This window comes from Oncorhynchus gorbuscha, linkage group LG12 (genome assembly GCF_021184085.1).
Source record: "Oncorhynchus gorbuscha isolate QuinsamMale2020 ecotype Even-year linkage group LG12, OgorEven_v1.0, whole genome shotgun sequence".
Taxonomy (NCBI): Eukaryota; Metazoa; Chordata; class Actinopteri; order Salmoniformes; family Salmonidae; genus Oncorhynchus; species Oncorhynchus gorbuscha.
In genome coordinates, this window is record NC_060184.1 from 65,257,948 (window position 1) to 65,267,947 (window position 10,000).

A 10,000-nucleotide genomic window follows, 5' to 3' on the forward strand; every position below is an offset into this window, starting at 1 on the left:
AACTGAACTGTAAAGTTGTTTTTCTGTTTAAACCCCATCCCAAACCTTAATCCTTAACTTAACCCATCGGACTCACATGTAATGCCGGAATTGTTAACCAATCAGAATGAATGTCTGACGTTAACCCCAGAGTTATTTTTGTATCCCAAACCTTAACCCTTAACTTAACCCAGACGGAATGAATACCTTAACCCAGATGGAATGAATACCTTAACCCAGACGGAATGAATACCTTAACCCAGATGGAATGAATACCTTAACCCAGACGGAATGAATACCTTAACCCAGATGGAATGAATAACTTAACCCAGATGGAATGAATGCCTTAAATTAACCCAGACGGAATGAATACCTTAACCCAGATGGAATGAATGCCTTAAATTAACCCAGACGGAATGAATAACTTAACCCAGATGGAATGAATGCCTTAACTTAACCCAGACGGAATGATTGCCTTAACTTAACCCAGATGGAATGATTGCCTTAACTTAACCCAGATGGAATGAATGCCTTAACTTAACCCAGACAGAATGATTGCCTTAACTTAACCCAGATGGAATGGTTGCCTTAACTTAACCCAGACGGAATGATTGCCTTAACTTAACCCAGATGGAATGATTGCCTTAACTTAACCCAGACGGAATGATTGCCTTAACTTAACCCAGATGGAATGATTGCCTTAACTTAACCCAGATGGAATGAATGCCTTAACTTAACCCAGACGGAATGATTGCCTTAATTTAACCCAGATGGAATGATTGCCTTAACTTAACCCAGACGGAATGAATGCCTTAACTTAACCGTAGAGTTGTTTCTGTGTGTCTAATATGCAAAGGTGGGACCAAGTCACTATTATTAGAGTCACAAGCAAGTCTCAAGTCACAAGCCTCAAGTCGAGTCCCATGTAGAACGGGTCGAGTCTCGATTCAAGTCCAATTTGTGCATTTTAAGATCAATTCAAGTTAAGTTGACTCACACGTTTTTTCAGTCTGAAGTCAAGTACAAAAATGACCTATATATGCAATGACTTGTTCAACTACAAATATTTGTCTGTTTACTGAGGCTACCAGATAGCCATTTTCATTATTTTCTCCACACCATATTTTGATTGTGTAATAACAAATGTTGACAACAAATTCCAAATGCAAGCTGGAATTTGAAAATGATCACTTTTCAATGTTTGACATACCATAAGACCTGTAGCTAGGCCTATGCTACTAATTGTTGATCGATGCCTCGTTGCCGGGGAGATTGCAAAATGAACCCTTAGTATAACTGGTCACCAAAGCATTTTTGGAGCTAGATATTTATTCATGGCAATCTTCTTTGCCTACAATTTGATGTTTGAGCTGCACCCGATCCTATAGCTGTACAGCAAATCAGCAATCTCTTTGCTACCTCAGTGTTGGTCAAACATTTTGACCCGCAACCCTCAAACTGCAGTGGTTCAAAGCTTGTGACCCCCCACGCACTCACATGCACTAGCACACACAAACACGCACGCACGATATCTACGCAAATGTAGCCTGTTATTACAGCAATAAGGAGCAGAAATAAACTGTGTTTTACACCGGCATTTGTAGCTGAAAGTCATTCATGTTAGCAGCCAAAAACACCTGGGGATATCATGTCACTTCTCTGGAGTCCAGAGCAAGCAGAATCATACAGCCAACTTGTATGCAGAGGAGGTTTGCAGGATCAGCTGAAGAGATGGTCTGTTAGCACCGCTTGGTATCACTATGGAGCACCGCCTGCCTGCAGAATGCTTATTGCCAACTGAACTGGGTAGCCCTTTTCGTCATCACAAATATAGTAATTAATTTGCCAGAATATGGTGTTCTGGTCAGACTCCGAAAAAGGGCACATCGCGCACCACTTCCCAGTATTCTTCTTGCCAATGTCCAGTCTCTCGACAACAAGGTTGATGAAATCCGAGCAAGGGTGGCATTCCAGAGGGACATCAGAGACTGCAACGTTCTCTGCTTTACGGAGACATGGCTTACTGGGAAAACGCTATCCAGGGCGGTACAGCCAACGGGTTTCTCCACGCATCGCGCCGACAGAAACAAACATCTATCTGGTAAGAAGAGTGGAGGGGGCGTATGCCTCATGACTAACGGGACATGGTGTGATGAAGGAAACATACAGGAACTCAAATCCTTCTGTTCACCTGATTTAGAATTCCTCACAATCAAATGTAGACCGCATTATCTTCCAAGAGAATTCTCTTCGATTATAATCACAGCCGTATATATCCCCCAAGCAGACACATCGATGGCTCTGAACGAACTTTATTTAACTCTTTGCAAACTGGAAAACATTTATCTGGAGGCTGCATTCATTGTAGCTGGGGATTTTAACAAAGCCAATCTGAAAACAAGACTCCCTAAATTTTATCAGCATATCGATTGCGCAACCAGGGGTGGTAAAACCTTGGATCATTGTTACTCTAACTTCCGCGACGCATATAAGGCCCTGCCCCGCCCCCCTTTCGGAAAAGCTGACCACGACTCCATTTTGCTGATCCCTGCCTACAGGCAGAAATTAAAACAAGAGGCTCCCACGCTGAGGTCTGTCCAACGCTGGTCAGACCAAGCTGACTCTACACTCCAAGACTGCTTCCAGCACGTGGACTGGGACATGTTTCGTATTGCGTCAGATGGGAATATTGACGAATACGCTGATTCGGTGTGCGAGTTCATTAGAACGTGCTTCGAAGATGTCGTTCCCATAGCAACGATAAAAACATTCCCTAACCAGAAACCGTGGATTGATGGCAGCATTCGCGTGGAACTGAAAGCGCGAACCACTGCTTTTAATCAGGGCAAGGTGTCTGGCAACATGACTGAATACAAACAGTGCAGCTATTCCCTCCGTAAGGCTATCAAACAAGCTAAGCGTCAGTACAGAGACAAAGTGGAATCTCAATTCAATGGCTCAGACACAAGAGGCATGTGGCAGGGTCTACAGTCAATCACGGACTACAAGATGAAATCCAGCCCAGTCACGGACCAGGATGTCTTGCTCCCAGGCAGACTAAATAACTTTTTTGCCCGCTTTGAGGACAATACAGTGCCACTGACACGGCCTGCAACGGAAACATGCGGTCTCTCCTTCACTGCAGCCGAGGTGAGTAAGACATTTAAACGTGTTAACCCTCGCAAGGCTGCAGGCCCAGACGGCATCCCCAGCCGCGCCCTCCGAGCATGCGCAGACCAGCTGGCCGGTGTGTTTACGGACATATTCAATCAATCCCTATACCAGTCTGCTGTTCCCACATGCTTCAAGAGGGCCACCATTGTTCCTGTTCCCAAGAAAGCTAAGGTAACTGAGCTAAACGACTACCGCCCCGTAGCACTCACTTCCGTCATCATGAAGTGCTTTGAGAGACTAGTCAAGGACCATATCACCTCCACCCTACCTGACACCCTAGACCCACTCCAATTTGCTTACCGCCCAAATAGGTCCACAGACGATGCAATCTCAACCACACTGCACACTGCCCTAACCCACCTGGACAAGAGGAATACCTATGTGAGAATGCTGTTCATCGACTACAGCTCGGCATTCAACACCATAGTACCCTCCAAGCTCGTCATCAAGCTCGAGACCCTGGGTCTCGACCCCGCCCTGTGCAACTGGGTACTGGACTTCCTGACGGGCCGCCCCAGGTGGTGAGGGTAGGCAACAACATCTCCTCCCCGCTGATCCTCAACACGGGGGCCCCACAAGGGTGCGTTCTGAGCCCTCTCCTGTACTCCCTGTTCACCCACGACTGCGTGGCCACGCACGCCTCCAACTCAATCATCAAGTTTGCGGACGACACAACAGTGGTAGGCTTGATTACCAACAACGACGAGACGGCCTACAGGGAGGAGGTGAGGGCCCTTGGAGTGTGGTGTCAGGAAAATAACCTCACACTCAACGTCAACAAAACTAAGGAGATGATTGTGGACTTCAGGAAACAGCAGAGGGAACACCCCCTATCCACATCGATGGAACAGTAGTGGAGAGGGTAGCTAGTTTTAAGTTCCTCGGCATACACATCACAGACAAACTGAATTGGTCCACTCACACTGACAGCGTCGTGAAGAAGGCGCAGCAGCGCCTATTCAACCTCAGGAGGCTGAAGAAATTCGGCTTGTCACCAAAAGCACTCACAAACTTCTACAGATGCACAATCGAGAGCATCCTGGCGGGCTGTATCACCGCCTGGTACGGCAACTGCTCCGCCCTCAACCGTAAGGCTCTCCAGAGGGTAGTGAGGACTGCACAACGCATCACCGGGGGCAAACTACCTGCCCTCCAGGACACCTACACCACCCGTTGTTACAGGAAGGCCATAAAGATCATCAAGGACATCAACCACCCGAACCACTGCCTGTTCACCCCGCTATCATCCAGAAGGCGAGGTCAGTACAGGTGCATCAAAGCTGGGACCGAGAGACTGAAAAACAGCTTCTATCTCAAGGCCATCAGACTGTTAAATAGCCACCACTAACATTGAGTGGCTGCTGCCAACACACTGTCATTGACACTGACCCAACTCCAGCCATTTTAATAATGGGAATTGATGGGAAATGATGTAAATATATCACTAGCCACTTTAAACAATGCTACCTTATATAATGTTACTTACCCTACATTATTCATCTCATATGCATATGTATATACTGTACTCTACAACATCGACTGCATCCTTATGTAACACATGTATCACTAGCCACTTTAACTATGCCACTTTGTTTACTTTGTCTACACACTCATCTCATATGTATATACTGTACTCGATACCATCTACTGTATGCTGCTCTGTACCATCACTCATTCATATATCCTTATGTACATGTTCCTTATCCCCTTACACTGTGTATAAGACAGTAGTTTTGGAATTGTTAGTTAGATTACTTGTTGGTTATCACTGCATTGTCGGAACTAGAAGCACAAGCATTTCGCTACACTCGCATTAACATCTGCTAACCATGTGTATGTGACAAATAAAATTGGATTTGATTTGATTTGATTTGATCTTCATCCCATAATATTAAAGTCAGTGTGATGTTACATCTATTTTTAGTCACATAGCCAGTAGCCACCCAAACTAGGCCTATCTGAAAAATGAACGTGATCAATGATAACCAGGTGTATTGTTGTTCTGGTAAAGATGCTTTTTTAGTAGATTTGAAACAGTGTTTTATATGGATATTATAAACGTAGGCCTACAATTTAGCAAGTGCTGATGACTGGTCATTGGTCAAGATGTGCAACTTTTTGGTTCTGAAGCACAGCTTAGATGTTTTTGAGACAATAATTTGTAATAATAACATAGGCCTATATTAGAAACCAGATCAACTAGACAAAGGTATAAATATAATATACAAATAGTGGGCTAGATGTAGTCAATTAAAATATGTAGGCCTTTGAAGAATATGTATTTTTCCCATTCAGTTTCACACTTGCGACCCCCCAAATCCTTCTCACTTTGAGTCTTAAGGCTCAAGTTATTTCATTTTCTATCAAGTCGAGTCTCAGGTCATCAAATTTGACTTGAGTCCACACCTCTGCTAATATACCTAAAACGTCTGGAGCTCACATGGGAGCTGTGTGCCTAAATACAAAACGGCACCACTAGGGACAATGGTGAGTGCTATTACCATCAAGTAGGGTTGGGTTTTGCTTGGTTGTTGTGGACGGGGGTGACAGATGGGCATAAACCGCTAGCTCCGGCTCTGAAACGTGGAAAACGTCTAATTCTGCAGTGGCACTGTGAGAGCTTGTTGCAAAGAGAGCTTCAGCTCTACACAGCAGCCTTCGACTCTGGCCCAGGGCCTAATGACCAGCCACACATTCCAGTGTGTGGGTGTATGTGTGTGTGTGTATGCGTCTCCGTCTGTGTGTCTGTGTGTGTGTGTCTGTGTGTGTGCGTCTGTGTGTCTGTGTGTGTCTGTGTGTGTGCCTGTTTGGGTGTGTGTGTGTGTGTGTGTGTGTGTGTGTGTGTGTGTGTGTGTGTGTGTGTGTGTGTGTGTGTGTGTGTGTGTGTGTGTGTGTGTGTGTGTGTGTGTGTGTGTGTGTGTGTGTGTGTGTGTGTGTGTGTGTGTGTGTGTGTGTGTGTGTGTGTGTGTGTGTAATATCAGGATGGAGGACTAATGATGATTGACTGTGTTTATAATTCTAAGGTCTGCAGTGATCATGAAGATAATGATGTGTAAACAGTGTGGTACTAACTCCAAATAAAAAATGCTTTCTCCTTTTCTGTTTCAACCTAACATGAGTTGAATGCTTATTCTAATGATTAATTTTCTACTTGAGAACATAGGGTATGGTGTGGAATACTGTAATGTCTTTTTCCCTCTACTCTTCCATTCGGCGTGGATGCATTGAAAGTCGTTGAAACATACAGTTGATCAGACTATGTGCCTTTCATCAAAATAGACACTTCTATAAGCTGCAGGTGAAGACTGACATCTGCTTTGAGAGGTAAATAGGAGATGCTAGTTTCAGAAATGAGATTCCTGCCTAGCTCGGCTTGGAGCTAAAAGGTCAGTTATTGCAACTATTCTACATGATTCACAGGAACTATTACATCTCTCTTCTTTCACCTTGTATTTAAATTAACTAACACACAGAGATGCAAACTCACTCATGCATGCACGTACACCAGTGACAGTCGTTGCTGTTTAAGATTAGGGAGGCCGACACATATTTTTATGAGCATGGCCTTATTTCTATTACAGCATATTGGATGACTGTCATTCATATTCCATTCACCCAGCTCAATGTAACATCGATAGGTTTAGGCTACGACATTATACTCAAATTTGACCTACACCCACCATGAAGCCTACAAATTAAAGTTTACAACGTAGGTGCACAGCTCGAGACAAAAATTTAAGTAATCAAGGTGGCAGACAGTGACACATTCAATTCTGCCTTACACACTCATGCCTGGATTTAGCTAATCTAGGGTGTAATCATTAGTTCACAGTTGCAAACAAGGACAAATTAGACAAATTCAGGTATGTTACTCCCCATTTTGTTCTGTGTGCTTCTGTTTAAGAAACATTTTTCAACAGAATCAGCGGAATGAATCACACGCAAACACAGTTCACTTTCATAGCAGCCACATACAAACAGCATGATCACTTTGCTCATTGTATAATTCCTTCTTGCATCTAGCCGATTTCCCTTTTCACATTTTCCCTTCGCTTGTGGACTTCAGTGCACAACACAACAGCTGTCTGTGACCAGGTAAAAAAAAAACGTTCCAAGCCAAACCTTCATAACATAAGCGCTAAACATAGCCTACATTGTTTTCACCATATAAGCTAACGTCATAGTCAACATAGCTATTAGAACTAACGTGTTAGTAATAGTGTAACGTCGTTCTTCGTTTGTTGAAAGAGAGTCGGACCGAAATGCAGCGTAGTGGTTACTCATGACTTTAATGAAGAAAGTGACACATGAAATAACTATACAAATACGAAAACAACAAACGGAACGTGAAACCTAATACAGCCTAATCTGGTGAAACTACACAGAGACAGGAACAATCACCCACGAAATACAAAGCAAAACCAGGCTACCTAAATACGGTTCCCAATCAGAGACAACGAGAATCACCTGACTCTGATTGAGAACCGCCTCAGGCAGCCAAGCCCATACAACACCCCTACTCAGCCGCAATCCCAATAATACAAAAAACCCAATACGAAATACAACAACATAAACCCATGTCACACCCTGGCCTGACCAAATAATAAAGAAAACACAAAATACTAAGACCAAGGCGTGACAAATAGCTACAATCATGCAGTACAGTGTACAGCAAGCATTTTAACAGTTACACCGGCGGGGCCCGGTGGCAATAAATTAATGAAACAAAAAATGTAGCTTGGCTAGGAAGAGTTCCAGTGTTGGATAGCCACAGCCAGCAAGCTGTTTGAGTAAAAATGGAAATAATTATAGCTAGCTCTCTCTCTATGTCTCTCTCTCTCCTGCTTCTCCTTAATTTAAAATACATTAATTTGTTCAAAACTGTCTCTCTCTTTGAGTCAACTACTCACTACATGTTGTGCACTGCAGTGCTAGTTAGCTGATTCTTTGATTTGGTGGACATGTCAGTTGCTGCAAGAGCTCTGATAGGTTGGAGGACGTCCTCTGGAAGTTGTCATATTTACTGTGTAAGTCTATGGAAAGGGGTGAGGACCATGAGCCTTCTCGGTATTGTATCAAAGTCAATGTACCCAGAGGAGGACTGAAAGGTATTTGTCATCCGGCTACACCATGGGGCTACCCTACAGAGTACTGTTGAAGCTAGTGTAGACCTTGATTGCAAAAGAGTGTGTTTTAATCAATTATTTGGTGACGTGAATATATTTAGTTCAGTTTTATCTAAATATTTTCTTTTTTTATGTTTCACTATTTACATTTTCATGAAATTCACTGAGGAGGATGGTCCTCCCCTTCCTCCTCTGAAGAGCCTCGACTGACACACACACACACACACACACACACACACACACACACACACACACACACACACACACACACACACACACACACACACACACACACACACACACACACACACACACACACACACACACACACACACACACACACACACACACACACACACACACACACACACACACACACAGACACTCATACACAGACACAGACACGCGGCAGACAGGCTCATTCTGCACGCCAGGACTGTTTAAAATTCTGATCCAGGAGCTGGGCCTAATATACTGTGAATTGATTGAATGAGGAGCGAGCGAGGGAGGTGGACAGATAGAAGGAGTGGAGGGACGGAGGTATGGGGATTTGGCTTAAAGTAAGTTAAACCCAGAGCACGACAGGCCTAGTCTAGGCTTCTCAATCAGTAGGGTAGTGATTTGGCAATGCAGAACAACTCTCTGTAGTGTGTGCTCAAATGCACACAAACACACACACACACATCAATACCAGTAGGGTTTAATCAACTCTCTGAGGAAGCCATCAGTATCTTTAAAATCAAACCTATGGAATCGATACATCAGTTACCATTTCAATGACAATATGATTAAATACAGCCAGTGTAAGAATACAGCCTAAGGGTTGGGTTAGGTTTTAGGATACAGAGGTTAGAGGGGTGTAGATGGCTGAGGTTTTGGGTGATTCCTTGTCTGTTATTACGAGAGAGAAAGGGAGAGGGGGAGAGAGAGAGACAGAGGGCTAAATTGAAGAGAGGATGATTTGAGAGGCGAGGGTTGATTCAGAAAAATGTGAATTTCCAATTTGCTTTCAGTGATGGTAATTGTGGCTGTGCTCTCTCTCGCTAGTACCACTGGGGGGGATAGGGGGAGGCTGAGCAGGCCTTATATATTATATATATATATATTATTGCCCGTCTGAAAACATTTCACATGCATGAGCAAGACATTTTTTAAATTTGAACCTGCAAAATCAAACAATCACCCCCCCCCAATCCCACCTCCTCTCCGCTCTCCCTTATACACAGATAATACATTAAAATGGAAATCAGCCTAGGCTCTGCCAGACATTGAAGGAACTCTAATATTTGTTTTTCCCCTCTCCCAATGACCATATTAATAATAATCTACCTTAGAGTCAGCCGATGCTCTCTGGATCTAGAATCAATGGTTCCAATCTGCTCCGTAAACGTCTGAATGTTCTAAGAATGTTGCCTTTGATTCTAGTTAGAATGGTGAATAGGGAGAACAGAGTTCTATCCAATATATTGTATGTTGACTGTAGACCTCTCTTATTGACTGTTTTACTGTCGGACAAATTTTGTTTTTATTTAACCTTTATTTAACTAGACAAGTCAGTGAAGAGCAAATTCTTATTTACAATGACGGCCTAGGAACAGTGGGTTAACTGCCTTGTTCAGTGGCAAAATGACAGATTTTTACCTTGTCAGCTCGAGGGTTCGATCTAGCAACCTTTAACCACTAGACTACCTGCCGCCCCACAAACCATTAATCCATTTGTC